A 16,400-nucleotide genomic window follows, 5' to 3' on the forward strand; every position below is an offset into this window, starting at 1 on the left:
CAAAACTTGGGCAACATCATAATATGGTGGGAGGAGTCATTTGGTGAGTTTTGAGTGAAATCCAATCACTAGAAGTATGGAATACACCAACCACTCCAATTAGGAACGAACTGCCGTTGAACTTGAATTGTCCAATTTCTCACACCTATTGATTTCGGATCGAGCACAAAACTTGGGCAACATCATAATATGGTGGGAGGAGTCATTTAGTGAGTTTTGAGTGAAATCCAATCGCTAGAAGTATGGAATACACCAACCACACCAATTAGGAACGAACTGCCGTTGAACTTGAATTGTCCAATTTCTCACACCTAATGATTTTGGATCGAGCCCCAAACTTGGGCAACATCATAATATGGCGGGAGGAGTCATTTGGTGAGTTTTGAGTGAAATCCAATTGCTAGAAGTATGGAATAACCCAACCAGTCCAATTAGGAACGAACTGCCGTTGAACTTGAATTGTCCAATTTCTCACACCTATTGATTTCGGATCGAGCCCAAAACTTGGGCAACATCATAATATGGTGAGAGGAGTCATTTGGTGAATTTTCAGTGAAATCCAATCGCTAGAAGTATGGAATACACCAACCACTCCAATTAGGAACGAACTGCCGTTGAACTTGAATTGTCCAATTTGGAAGACCTATTGATTTCGGATCGAGCCCAAAACTTGGGCAACATCATAATATGGTGGGAGGAGTCATTTGGTGAGTTTTGAGTGAAATCCAATCGGTAGAAGTATGGAATACACCAACCACTCCAATTAGGAAAGAACTGTCGTTGAAATTGAATTGACCAATTTCTCACACCTGTTGAATTCGGATCGAGCCCAAAACTTGGGCAAAATCATGATATGGTGGGAGGAGTCATTTGGTGAGTTTTGAGTGAAATCCAATCGCTAGAAGTATGGAATACACCAACCACTCCAATTAGGAAAGAACTGTCGTTGAAATTGAATTGACCAATTTCTCACACCTATTGAATTCGGATCGAGCCCAAAACCTGGGCAACATCATAATATGGTGGGAGGAGTCATTTGGTGAGTTTTGAGTGAAATCCAATCGCTAGAAGTGTGGAATACACCAACCACTCCAGTTAGGAACGAACTGCCGTTGAACTTGAATTGTCCAATTTCTCACACCTATTGATTTCGGATCGAGCCCAAAACTTGGGCAACATCATAATATGGTGGGAGGAGTCATTTGGTGGGTTTTGAGTGAAATCCAATCGCTAGAAGTATGGAATACACCAACCACCCCAATTAGGGAAGAACTGTCGTTGAAATTGAATTGACCAATTTCTCACACCTATCGAATTCGGATCAAGCCCAAAACTTGGGCAACATCATAATATGGTGGGAGGAGTCATTTGGTGAGTTTTGAGTGAAATCCAATCGCTAGAAGTATGGAATACACCAACCACTCCAAATAGGAACGAACTGCCGTTGAACTTGAATTGTCCAATTTCTCACACCTATTGATTTCGGATCGAGCCCAAAACTTGGGCAACATCATAATATCGTGGGAGGAGTCATTTGGTGAGTTTTGAGTGAAATCCAAACGCTACAAGTATGGAATACACCAACAATCCAATTAGGAAAGAACTGCCGTTGAAATTGAATTGACCAATTTCTCACACTTATTGAATTCGGATCGAGCCCAAAACCTGGGCAACATCATAATATGGTGGGAGGAGTCATTTGGTGAGTTTTGGGTGAAATCCAATCGCTAGAAGTATGGAATACACAAACCACTCCAGTTAGGAACGAACTGCCGTTGAACTTGAATTGTCCAATTTCTCACACCTATTGATTTCGGATCGAGCCCAAAACTTGGGCAACATCATAATATGGTGGGCGGAGTCATTTGGTGAGTTTTGAGGGAAATCCAATCGCTAGAAGTATGGAATAAACCAACCACTCCAATTAGGAACGAACTGCCGTTGAAATTGAATTATCCAATTCCTCACACGTATTGATTTCTGATCGAGCCCAAAACTTGGGCAACATCATAATATAGTGGGAGGAGTCATTTGTTGAGTTTTGAGTGAAATCCAATCGCTAGAAGTATGGAATACACCAACCACTCCAATTAGGAACGAACTGCCGTTGAACTTGAATTGTCCAATTTGGAAGACCTACTGATTTCGGATCGATTCCAAAACATGGGCAACATCATAATATGGTGGGAGGAGTCATTTGGTGGGTTTTGAGTGAAATCCAATCGCTAGAAGTATGGAATACACCAACCACCCCAATTAGGGAAGAACTGTCGTTGAAATTGAATTGACCAATTTCTCACACCTATCGAATTCGGATCAAGCCCAAAACTTGGGCAACATCATAATATGGTGGGAGGAGTCATTTGGTGAGTTTTGAGTGAAATCCAATCGCTAGAAGTATGGAATACACCAACCACTCCAATTAGGAACGAACTGCCGTTGAACTTGAATTGTCCAATTTCTCACACCTATTGATTTCGGATCGAGCCCAAAACTTGGGCAACATCATAATATGGTGGGAGGAGTCATTTAGTGAGTTTTGAGTGAAATCCAATCGCTAGAAGTATGGAATAGACCAACCACACCAATTAGGAACGAACTGCCGTTGAACTTGAATTGTCCAATTTCTCACACCTAATGATTTCGGATAGAGCCCCAAACTTGGGCAACATCATAATATGGCGGGGTGAGTCATTTGGTGAGTTTTGAGTGAAATCCAATTGCTAGAAGTATGGAATAACCCAACCAGTCCAATTAGGAACGAACTGCCGTTGAACTTGAATTGTCCAATTTCTCACACCTATTGATTTCGGATCGAGCCCAAAACTTGGGCAACATCATAATATGGTGGGAGGAGTCATTTGGTGAGTTTTCAGTGAAATCCAATCGCTAGAAGTATGGAATACACCAACCACTCCAATTAGGAACGAACTGCCGTTGAACTTGAATTGTCCAATTTGGAAGACCTATTGATTTCGGATCGAGCCCAAACCTTGGGCAACATCATAATATGGTGCGAGGAGTCATTTGGTGAGTTTTGAGTGAAATCCAATCGCTAGAAGTATGGAATACACCAACCACTCCAATTAGGAACGAACTGCCGTTGAACTTGAATTGTCCAATTTGGAACACCTATGGATTTCGGATCGAGCTCAAAACTTGGGCAACGTCATTATATGGTGGGAGGAGTCATTTGGTGAGTTTTGAGTAAAATCCAATCGCTAGAAGTATGGAATACACCAACCACTCCAATTAGGAACGAACTGCCGTTGAACTTGAATTGTCCAATTTGGAAGACTTGTTCATTTCGGATCGATCCCAAAACTTGGGCAACATCATAATATGGTGGGAGGAGTCATTTGGTGAGTTTTGAGTGAAATCCAATCGCTAGAAGTATGGAATACACCAACCACTCCAATTAGGAACGAACTGCCGTTGAACTTGAATTGTCCAATTTGGAACACCTATTAATTTCGGATCGAGCCCAATACTGGGGCAACGTCATTATATGGTGGGAGGAGTCATTTGGTGAGTTTTGAGTAAAATCCAATCGCTAGAAGTATGGAATACACCAACCACTCCAATTAGGAACGAACTGCCGTTGAACTTGTATTGTCCAATTTGGAAGACCTATTGATTTCGGATCGAGCCACAAACTTGGGCAACATCATAATATGGTGGGATGAGTCATTTGGTGAGTTTTAAGTGAAATCCAATCGCTAGAAGTATGGAATACACCAACCACTCCAATTAGGAACGAACTGCCGTTGAACTTGAATTGTCCAATTTCTTGCACCTATTCATTTCGGATCGAACCCAAAACTTGGGCAACGTCATAATATGGTGGGAGGAGTCATTTGGTGAGTTTTGAGTGAAATCCAATCCCAAGAAGTATGGAATACACCAACCACTCCAATTAGGAACGAACTGCCGTTGAAATTGAATTATCCAATTCCTCACACGTATTGATTTCTGATCGAGCCCAAAACTTGGGCAACATCATAATATAGTGGGAGGAGTCATTTGTTGAGTTTTGAGTGAAATCCAATCGCTAGAAGTATGGAATACACCAACCACTCCAATTAGGAACGAACTGCCGTTGAACTTGAATTGTCCAATTTGGAAGACCTACTGATTTCGGATCGATTCCAAGACATGGGCAACATCATAATATGGTGGGAGGAGTCATTTGGTGAGTTTTGAGTGAAATCCAATCGCTGGAAGTATGGAATACACCAACCATTCCAATTAGGAACGAACTGCCGTTGAACTTGAATTGTCCAATTTCTCACACCTATTGATTTCGGATCGAGCCCCAAACCTGGGCAACATCATAATATGGTGGGAGGAGTCATTTGGTGAGTTTTGAGTGAAATCCAATCGCTAGAAGTGTGGAATACACCAACCACTCCAATTAGGAACGAACTGCCGTTGAACTTGAATTGTCCAATTTGGAACACCTATGGATTTCGGATCGAGCTCAGAACTTGGGCAACGTCATTATATGGTGGGAGGAGTCATTTGGTGAGTTTTGAGTAAAATCCAATCGCTAGAAGTATGGAATACACCAACCACTCCAATTAGGAACGAACTGCCGTTGAACTTGAATTGTCCAATTTCTCACACCTATTGATTTCGGATCGAGCCCCAAACTTGGGCAACATCATAATATGGTGGGAGGATTCATTTGGTGAGTTTTGAGTGAAATCCAATTGCTAGAAGCATGGAATACCCCAACCACTATAATTTGGAATGAACTGCCGTTGAACTTGAATTGTCCAATTTCTCACACCTATTGATTTCGGATCGAGCCCCAAACTTGGGCAACATCATAATATGGTGGGAGGAGTCATTTGGCGAGGTTTGAGTGAAATCCAATTGCTAGAAGTATGGAATACCCCAACCACTATAATTTGGAACGAACTGCCGTTGAACTTGAATTGTCCAATTTCTCACACCTATTGATTTCGGATCGAGCCCCAAACTTGGGCAACAACATAATATGGTGGGAGGAGTCATTTGGTGAGTTTTGAGTGAAATCCAATTGCTAGAAGTATGGAATACACCAACCACTCCAATTAGTAAAGAACTGTCGTTGAAATTGAATTGACCAATTTCTCACACCTGTTGAATTCGGATCGAGCCCAAAACTTGGGCAAAATCATCATATGGTGGGAGGAGTCATTTGGTGAGTTTTGAGTGAAATCCAATCGCTAGAAGTATGGAATACACCAACCACTCCAATTAGGAAAGAACTGCCGTTGAAATTGAATTGACCAATTTCTCACACTTATTGATTTCGGATCGAGCCCAAAACCTGGGCAACATCATAATATGGTGGGAGGAGTCATTTGGTGAGTTTTGAGTGAAATCCAATCGCTTGAAGTATGGAATACACCAACCACTCCAGTTAGGAACAAACTGCCGTTGAACTTGAATTGTCCAATTTCTCACACCTATCGAATTCGGATCGAGCCCAAAACTTGGGCAACATCATAATATGGTGGGAGGAGTCATTTGGTGAGTTTTGAGGGAAATCCAATCGCTAGAAGTATGGAATAAACCAACCACTCCAATTAGGAACGAACTGCCGTTGAACTTGAATTGTCTAATTTCTCACACCTATTGATTTCGGATCGAGCCCCAAACTTGGGCAACATCATAATACGGTGGGAGGAGTCATTTGGTGAGTTTTGAGTGAAATCCAATCGCTAGAAGTATCGAATACACCAACCACTCCAATTAGGAACGAACTGCCGTTGAACTTGAATTGTCCAATTTCTCACACCTATTGATTTCGGATCGAGCCCAAAACTTGGGCAACATCATAATATAGTGGGAGGAGTCATTTGGTGAGTTTTGAGTGAAATCCAATCCCAAGAAGTATGGAATCCACCAACCACTCCAATTAGGAACGAACTGCCGTTGAACTTGAATTGTCCAATTTCTCACACCTATTGATTTCGGATCGAGCCCAAAACTTGGGCAACATCATAATATGGTGGGAGGAGTCATTTGGGGAGTTTTTAGTAAAATCCAATCGTTAGAAGTATGGAATACACCAACCACTTCAATTAGGAACGAACTGACGTTGAACTTGAATTGTCCAATTTCTCACACCTATTGATTTCGGATCGAGCCCCAAACTTGGGCAACATCATAATATGGTGGGAGGAGTCATTTGGTGAGTTTTGAGTGAAATCCAATCGCTAGAAGTATGGAATACACCAACCACTCCAATTAGGAACGAACTGCCGTTGAACTTGAATTGTCCAATTTGGAAGACCTATTGATTTCGGATCGATTCCAAAACTTGGGCAACATCATAATATGGTGGGAGGAGTCATTTGGTGAGTTTTGAGTGAAATCCAATCGCTAGAAGTATGGAATACACCAACCACCCCAGTTAGGAAAGAACTGTCGTTGAAATTGAATTGACCAATTTCTCACACCTATCGAATTCGGATCGAGCCCAAAACTTGGGCAACATCATAATATGGTGGGCGGAGTCATTTGGTGAGTTTTGAGGGAAATCCAATCGCTAGAAGTATGGAATAAACCAACCACTATAATTTGGAACGAACTGCCGTTGAACTTGAATTGTCCAATTTCTCACACCTATTGATTTCGGATCGAGCCCCAAACTTGGGCAACAACATAACATGGTGGGAGGAGTCATTTGGTGAGTTTTGAGTGATATCCAATTGCTAGAAGTATGGAATACACCAACCACTCCAATTAGGAAAGAACTGCCGTTGAAATTGAATTGACCAATTTTTCACACTTATTGATTTCGGATCGAGCCCAAAACCTGGGCAACATCATAATATGGTGGGAGGAGTCATTTGGTGAGTTTTGAGTGAAATCCAATCGCTAGAAGTATGGAATACACCAACCACTCCAGTTAGGAACGAACTGCCGTTGAACTTGAATTGTCCAATTTCTCACACCTATTGATTTCGGATCGAGCCCAAAACTTGGGCAACATCATAATATGGTGGGAGGAGTCATTTGGTGAGTTTTGAGTGAAATCCAATCGCTAGAAGTATGGAATACACCAACCACCCCAATTAGGAATGAACTGTCGTTGAAATTGAATTGACCAATTTCTCACACCTATCGAATTCGGATCGAGCCCAAAACTTGGGCAACATCATAATATGGTGGGAGGAGTCATTTGGTGAGTTTTGAGGGAAATCCAATCGCTAGAAGTATGGAATTAACCAACCACTCCAATTAGTAACGAACTGCCGTTGAAATTGAATTATCCAATTCCTCACACGTATTGATTTCTGATCGAGCCCAAAACTTGGGCAACATCATAATATAGTGGGAGGAGTCATTTGTTGAGTTTTGAGTGAAATCCAATCGCTAGAAGTATGGAATACACCAACCACTCCAATTAGGAACGAACTGCCGTTGAACTTGAATTGTCCAATTTCTCACACCTATTGATTTCGGATCGAGCCCAAAACTTGGGCAACATCATAATATGGTGGGAGGAGTCATTTGGTGAGTTTTGAGTGAAATCCAATCCCAAGAAGTGTGGAATACACCAACCACTCCAATTAGGAACGAACTGCCGTTGAACTTGAATTGTCCAATTTCTCACACCTATTGATTTCGGATCGAGCCCAAAACTTGGGCAACATCATAATATGGTGGGAGGAGTCATTTGGGGAGTTTTTAGTAAAATTCAATCGTTAGAAGTATGGAATACACCAACCACTTCAATTAGGAACGAACTGCCGTTGAACTTGAATTGTCCAATTTCTCACACCTATTGATTTCGGATCGAGCCCCAAACTTGGGCAACATCATAATATGGTGGGAGGAGTCATTTGGTGAGTTTTGAGTGAAATCCAATCGCTAGAAATATGGAATACACCAACCACTCCAATTAGGAACGAACTGCCGTTGAACTTGAATTGTCCAATTTCTCACACCTATTGATTTCGGATCGAGCCCCAAACTTGGGCAACATCATAATATGGTGGGAGGAGTCATTTGGTGAGTTTTGAGTGAAATCCAATTGCTAGAAGTATGGAATACCCCAACCACTATAATTTGGAACGAACTGCCGTTGAACTTGAATTGTCCAATTTCTCACACCTATTGATTTCGGATCGAGCCCCGAACTTGGGCAACATCATAATATGGTGGGAGGAGTCATTTGGTGAGTTTTGAGTGAAATCCAATTGCTAGAAGTATGGAATACCCCAACCACTATAATTTGGAACGAACTGCCGCTGAACTTGAATTGTCCAATTTCTCACACCTATTGATTTCGGATCGAGCCCCAAACTTGGGCAACAACATAATATGGTGGGAGGAGTCATTTGGTGAGTTTTGAGTGAAATCCAATTGCTAGAAGTATGGAATACACCAACCACTCCAATTAGGAAAGAACTGCCGTTGAAATTGAATTGACCAATTTTTCACACTTATTGATTTCGGATCGAGCCCAAAACCTGGGCAACATCATAATATGGTGGGAGGAGTCATTTGGTGAGTTTTGAGTGAAATCCAATCGCTAGAAGTATGGAATACACCAACCACTCCAGTTAGGAACGAACTGCCGTTGAACTTGAATTGTCCAATTTCTCACACCTATTGATTTCGGATCGAGCCCAAAACTTGGGCAACATCATAATATGGTGGGAGGAGTCATTTGGTGAGTTTTGAGTGAAATCCAATCGCTAGAAGTATGGAATACACCAACCACCCCAATTAGGAATGAACTGTCGTTGAAATTGAATTGACCAATTTCTCACACCTATCGAATTCGGATCGAGCCCAAAACTTGGGCAACATCATAATATGGTGGGAGGAGTCATTTGGTGAGTTTTGAGTGAAATCCAATCGCTAGAAGTACGGAATACACCAACCACTCCAATTACGAATGAACTGCCGTTGAACTTGAATTGTCCAATTTGGAACACGTATTGATTTCGGATCGAGCCCAAAACTTGGGCAACATCATAATATGGTCGGAGGAGTCATTTGGTGAGTTTTGAGTGAAATCCAATCGCTAGAAGTATGGAATACACCAACCACTCCAATTAGGAACGAACTGCCGTTGAACTTGAATTGTCCAATTTGGAACACCTATTGATTTCGGATCGAGCCCAAAACTTGGGCAACATCATAATATGGTGGGAGGAGTCATTTGGTGAGTTTTGAGGGAAATCCAATCGCTAGAAGTACGGAATACACCAACCACTCCAATTACGAATGAACTGCCGTTGAACTTGAATTGTCCAATTTGGAACACGTATTGATTTCGGATCGAGCCCAAAACTTGGGCAACATCATAATATGGTGGGAGGAGTCATTTGGGGAGTTTTGAGTAAAATCCAATCGTTAGAAGTATGGAATACACCAACCACTCCAATTAGGAACGAACTGCCGTTGAACTTGAATTGTCCAATTTGTCACACCTATTGATTTCGGATCGAGCCCAAAACTTGGGCAACATCATAATATGGTGGGAGGAGTCATTTGGTGAGTTTTGAGTGAAATACAATCGCTAGAAGTATGGAATACACCAACCACTCCAATTAGGAACGAACTGCCGTTGAACTTGAATTGTCCAATTTGGAAGACCTATTGATTTCGGATCGATTCCAAAACTTGGGCAACATCATAATATGGTGGGAGGAGTCATTTGGTGAGTTTTGAGTGAAATCCAATCGCTAGAAGTATGGAATACACCAACCATTCCAATTAGGAACGAACTACCGTTGAACTTAAATTGTCCAATTTGGAAGACCTATTGATTTCGGATCGAGCCCAAAACTTGGGCAACATCATAATATGGTGGGAGGAGTCATTTGGTGAGTTTTGAGTGAAATCCAATCGCTAGAAGTATGGAATACACCAACCACTCCAATTAGGAAAGAACTGTCGTTGAAATTGAGTTGACCAATTTCTCACACCTATCGAATTCGGATCGAGCCCAAAACTTTGGCAACATCATAATGTGGTGCGAGGAGTCATTTGGTGAGTTTTGAGGGAAATCCAATCGCTAGAAGTACGGAATACACCAACCACTCCAATTAGGAACGAACTGCCGTTGAACTTGAATTGTCCAATTTGGAACACGTATTGATTTCGGATCGAGCCCAAAACTTGGGCAAGATCATAATATGGAGGGAGGAGTCATTTGGTGAGTTTTGAGTGAAATCCAATCGCTAGAAGTATGGAATACACCAACCACTCCAATTAGGAACGAACTGCCGTCGAACTTAAATTGTCCAATTTGGAACACCTATTGATTTCGGATCGAGCCCAAAACTTGGGCAACGTCATTATATGGTGGGAGGAGTCATTTGGTGAGTTTTGAGTGAAATCCAATCGTTAGAAGTATGGAATACACCAACCACTCCAATTAGGAACGAACTGCCGTTGAACTTGAATTGTCCAATTTCCCGCACCTATTGATTTCGGATCGAGCCCCAAACTTGGGCAACAACATAATATGGTGGGAGGAGTCATTTGGGGAGTTTTGAGTGAAATCCAATCGCTAGAAGTATGGAATACACAAACCACTCCAGTTAGGAACGAACTGCCGTTGAACTTGAATTGTACAATTTCTCACACCTATTGATTTCGGATCGAGCCCAAAACTTGGGCAACATCATAGTATGGTGGGAGGAGTCATTTGGTGAGTTTTGAGTGAAATCCAATCGCTAGAAGTATGGAATACACCAACCACTCCAATTAGGAACGAACTTTCGTTGAAATTGAATTGACCAATTTCTCACACCTATTGATTTCGGATCGAGCCCAAAACTTGGGCAACATCATAATATGATGGGAGGAGTCGTTTGGTGAGTTTTGAGTGAAATCCAATCGCTAGATGTATGGAATACACCAACCACTACAGTTAGGAACGAACTGCCGTTGAACTTGAATTGTCCAATTTCTCACACCTATTGATTTCGGATCGAGCCCAAAACTTGGGCAACATCATAACATGGTGGGAGGAGTCATTTGGTGAGTTTGGAGAGAAATCCAATCACTAGAAGTATGGGATACACCAACCACTCCAATTAGGAACGAACTGCCGTTGAACTTGAATTGTCCAATTTCTCACACCTATTGATTTCGGATCGAGCCCAAAACTTGGGCAACATCATAATATGGTGTGAGGAGTCATTTGGTGAGTTTTGAGTGAAATCCAATCGCTAGAAGTATGGAATACACCAACCACTTCAATTAGGAACGAACTTTCGTTGAAATTGAATTGACCAATTTCTCACACCTATTGATTTCGGATCGAGCCCAAAACTTGGGCAACATCATAATATGATGGGAGGAGTCATTTGGTGAGTTTTGAGTGAAATCCAATCGCTAGAAGTATGGAATACACCAACCACTCCAATTAGGAACGAACTGCCGTTGAACTTGAATTGTCCAATTTCCCGCATCTATTGATTTCGGATCGAACCCCAAACTTGGGCAACATCATAATATGGTGGGAGGAGTCATTTGGTGAGTTTTGAGTGAAATCCAACGGCTAGAAGTATGGAATACACCAACCACATCAATTAGGAACGAACTGCCGTTGAACTTGAATTGTCCAATTTCTCACACCTATTGATTTAGGATCAAGCCCAAAACTTGGGCAAGATCATCATATGGTGGGAGGAGTCATTTGGTGAGTTTTGAGTGAAATCCAATCGCTAGAAGTATGCAATGCACCAACCACTCCAATTTCGAACGAACTGCCGTTGAACTTGAATTGTCCAATTTCTCACACCTATTGATTTCGTATCGAGCCCAAAACTTGGGCAACATCATAATATGGTGGGAGGAGTCATTTGGTGAGTTTTGAGTGAAATCCAATCCCTACAAGTGTGGAATACTCCAACCACTACAATTAGGAACGAACTGCCGTTGAAGTTGAATTGTCCAATTTCTCGCACCTATTGATTTCGGATCGATCCCCAAACTTGGGCAACATCATAATATGGTGGGAGGAGTCATTTGGTGAGTTTTGAGTGAAATCCAATCGCTAGAAGTATGGAATACACCAACAACTCCAATTAGGAACGAACTGCCGTTGAACTTAAATTGTCCAATTTCTCACACCTATTGAGTTCGGATCGAGCCCAAAACTTGGGCAACATCATAATATGGTGGGAGGAGTCATTTGGTGAGTTTTCAGTGAAATCCAATCGCTGCAAGTATGGAATACTCCAACCACTCCAATTAGGAACGAACTGCCGTTGAACTTGAATTGTCCAATTTCCAGCACCTATTGATTTCGGATCGAACCCCAAACTTGAGCAACATCATAATATGGTGGGAGGAGTCATTTGGTGAGTTTTGAGTGAAATCCAATCGCTAGAAGTATGGAATACACCAACCACTCCAATTAGGAACGAACTGCCGTTGAACTTAAATTGTCCAATTTCTCACACCTATTGAGTTCGGATCGAGCCCAAAACTTGGGCAACATCATAATATGGTGGGAGGAGTCATTTGGTGAGTTTTGAGTGAAATCCAATCGCTAGAAGTATGGAATACACCAACCACTCCAATTAGGAACGAACTGCCGTTGAACTTGAATTGTCCAATTTGGAACACCTATTGATTTTGGATCGAGGCCAAAACTTGGGCAAAATCATAATATGGTGGGAGGAGTCATTTGATGAATTTTGAATGCTATCCAGTCGCTAGAAGTATGGAATATACCAACCACTCCAATTAGGAACGAACTGCCGTTGAACTTGAATTGTCCAATTTGGAACACCTATTGATTTCGGATCGAGCCCAAAACTTGGGCAACATCATAATATGGTGGGAGGAGTCATTTGGTGAGTTTGAGTGAAATCCAATCGCTAGAAGTATGGAATACACCAACCACTCCAATTAGGAACGAACTGCCGTTGAACTTGAATTGTCCAATTTGGAACACCTATTGATTTCGGATCGAGCCCAAAACTTGGGCAACATTATAATATGGTGGGGGGAGTCATTTGGTGAGTTTTGAGTGAAATCCAATCGCTAGAAGTATGGAATACACCAACCACTCCAATTAGGAACGAACTGCTGTTGAACTTGAATTGTCCAATTTCTCACACCTATTGATTTCGGATCGAGCCCAAAACTTGGGCAACATCATAATATGGTGGGAGGAGTCATTTGGTGAGTTTTGAGTGAAATCCAATCGCTAGAAGTATGGAATACACCAACCACTCCAATTAGGAACGAACTGCCGTTGAACTTGAATTGTCCAATTTCTCACACCTATAGATTTAGGATCAAGCCCAAAACTTGGGCAAGATCATAATATGGTGGGAGGAGTCATTTGGTGAGTTTTGAGTGAAATCCAATCGCTAGAAGTATGGAATACACAAACCACTCCAATTAGGAATGAACTGCCGTTGAACTTGAATTGTCCAATTTCTCACTCCTATTGATTTCGGATCGAGCCCCAAACTTGGGCAACATCATAATATGGTGGGAGGAGTCTTTTGGTGAGTTTTGAGTGAAATCCAATCGTTAGAAGTATGGAATACACCAACCACTCCAATTAGGAACGAACTGCCGTTGAACTTGAATTGTCCAATTTGGAACACATATTGATTTCGGATCGAGCCCAAAACTTGGGCAACATCATAATATGGTGGGAGGAGTCATTTGGTGTGTTTTGAGTGAAATCCAATGGCTAGAAGTATGGAATACACTAACCACTCCAATTGGGAACGAACTGCCGTTGAACTTGAATTGTCCAATTTCTCGCACCTATTGATTTCGGATCGAGCCCAAAACTTGGGCAACATCCTAATATGGTGGGAGGAGACATTTGGTGAGTTTTGTGCGAAATCCAATCGCTAGAAGTATGGAATACACCAACCACTCCAATTAGGAACGAACTGCCGTTGAACTTGAATTGTCCAATTTCCCGCACCTATTGATTTCGGATCGAACCCCAAACTTGGGTAACATCAAAATATGGTGGGAGGAGTCATTTGGTGATTTTCGAGTGAAATCCAATCGCTAAAAGTATGGAATACACCAACCACCACAATTAGGAACGAACTGCCGTTGAACTTGAATAGTCCAATTTCTCACACCTATTGAGTTCGGATCGAGCCCAAAACTTGGGCAATATCATAATATGGTGGGAGGAGTCGTTTGATGAGTTTTGAGTGAAATCCAATCGCTAGAAGTACGGAATACACCAAACACTCCAATTAGGAACGAACTGCCGTTGAACTTGAATTGTCCAATTTGGAACACCTATTGATTTTGGATCGAGGCCAAAACTTGGGCAAAATCATAATATGGTGGGAGGAGTCATTTGATGAATTTTGAGTGCTATCCAATCGCTAGAAGTATGGAATATACCAACCACTCCAATTAGGAACGAACTGCCGTTGAACTTGAATTGTCCAATTTGGAACACCTATTGATTTCGGATCGAGCCCAAAACTTGGGTAACATCATAATATGGTCAGAGGAGTCATTTGGTGAGTTTTGAGTGAAATCCAATCGCTAGAAGTATGGAATACACCAACCACCCCAATTAGGAAGGAACTGCCGTTGAACTTGAATTGTCCAATTTCTCACACCTATTGATTTCGGATCGAGCCCAAAACTTGGGCAACATCATAATATGGTGGGAGGAGTCATTTGGTGAGTTTTGAGTGAAATCCAATCGCTAGAAGTATGGAATACACCAACCACTCCAATTAGGAACGAACTGCCGTTGAACTTGAATTGTCCAATTTGGAACACCTATTGATTTTGGATCGAGGCCAAAACTTGGGCAAAATCATAATATGGTGGGAGGAGTCATTTGATGAATTTTGAGTGCTATCCAATCGCTAGAAGTATGGAATATACCAACCACTCCAATTAGGAACGAACTGCCGTTGAACTTGAATTGTCCAATTTCTCACACCTATTGATTTCGGATCGAGCCCAAAACTTGGGTAACATCATAATATGGTCAGAGGAGTCATTTGGTGAGTTTTGAGTGAAATCCAATCGCTAGAAGTATGGAATACACCAACCACTCCAATTAGGAAAGAACTGCCGTTGAACTTGAATTGTCCAATTTGGAACACATATTGATTTCGGATCGAGCCCAAAACTTGGGCAACATCATAATATGGTGGGAGGAGTCATTTGGTGAGTTTTGAGTGAAATCCAATCGCTAGAAGTATGGAATACACCAACCACCCCAATTAGGAAGGAACTGCCGTTGAACTTGAATTGTCCAATTTCTCACACCTATTGATTTCGGATCGAGCCCAAAACTTGGGCGACATCATAATATGGTGGGAGGAGTCATTTGGTGAGTTTTGAGTGAAATCCAATCGCTAGAAGTATGGAATACACCAACCACTCCAATTAGGAACGAACTGCCGTTGAACTTGAATTGTCCAATTTGGAACACCTATTGATTTTGGATCGAGGCCAAAACTTGGGCAAAATCATAATATGGTGGGAGGAGTCATTTGATGAATTTTGAGTGCTATCCAATCGCTAGAAGTATGGAATATACCAACCACTCCAATTAGGAACGAACTGCCGTTGAACTTGAATTGTCCAATTTGGAACACCTATTGATTTCGGATCGAGCCCAAACTTGGGCAACATCATAATATGGTGGGAGGAGTCATTTGGTGAGTTTGAGTGAAATCCAATCGCTAGAAGTATGGAATACACCAACCACTCCAATTAGGAACGAACTGCCGTTGAACTTGAATTGTCCAATTTGGAACACCTATTGATTTCGGATCGAGCCCAAAACTTGGGCAACATTATAATATGGTGGGGGGAGTCATTTGGTGAGTTTTGAGTGAAATCCAATGGCTAGAAGTATGGAATACACCAACCACTCCAATTAGGAACGAACTGCCGTTGAACTTGAATTGTCCAATTTCCCGAACCTATTGATTTCGGATCGAACCCCAAACTTGGGCAACATCATATTATGGTGGGAGGAGTCATTTGGTGTGTTTTGAGTGAAATCCAATGGCTAGAAGTATGGAATACACTAACCACTCCAATTGGGAACGAACTGCCGTTGAACTTGAATTGTCCAATTTCTCGCACCTATTGATTTCGGATCGAGCCCAAAACTTGGGCAACATCGTAATATGGTGGGAGGAGTCATTTGGTGAGTTTTGAGTGAAATCCAATTGCTAGAAGAATGGAATACACCAACCACTACAATTAGGAACGAACTGCCGTTGAACTTGAATTGTCCTATTTCTCACACCTATTGATTTCGGATCGAGCCCAAAACTTGGGCAACAACATAATATGGTGGGAGGAGTCATTTGGTCAGTTTTGAGTGAAATCCAATCGCTAGAAGTATGGAATACACCAACCACTCCAATTAGGAACGAACTGCCGTTGAACTTGAATTGTCCAAT

This window comes from Prunus avium, chromosome 3 (genome assembly GCF_965620075.1).
Source record: "Prunus avium chromosome 3, drPruAviu1.hap1.1, whole genome shotgun sequence".
Lineage (NCBI taxonomy): Eukaryota > Viridiplantae > Streptophyta > Magnoliopsida > Rosales > Rosaceae > Prunus > Prunus avium.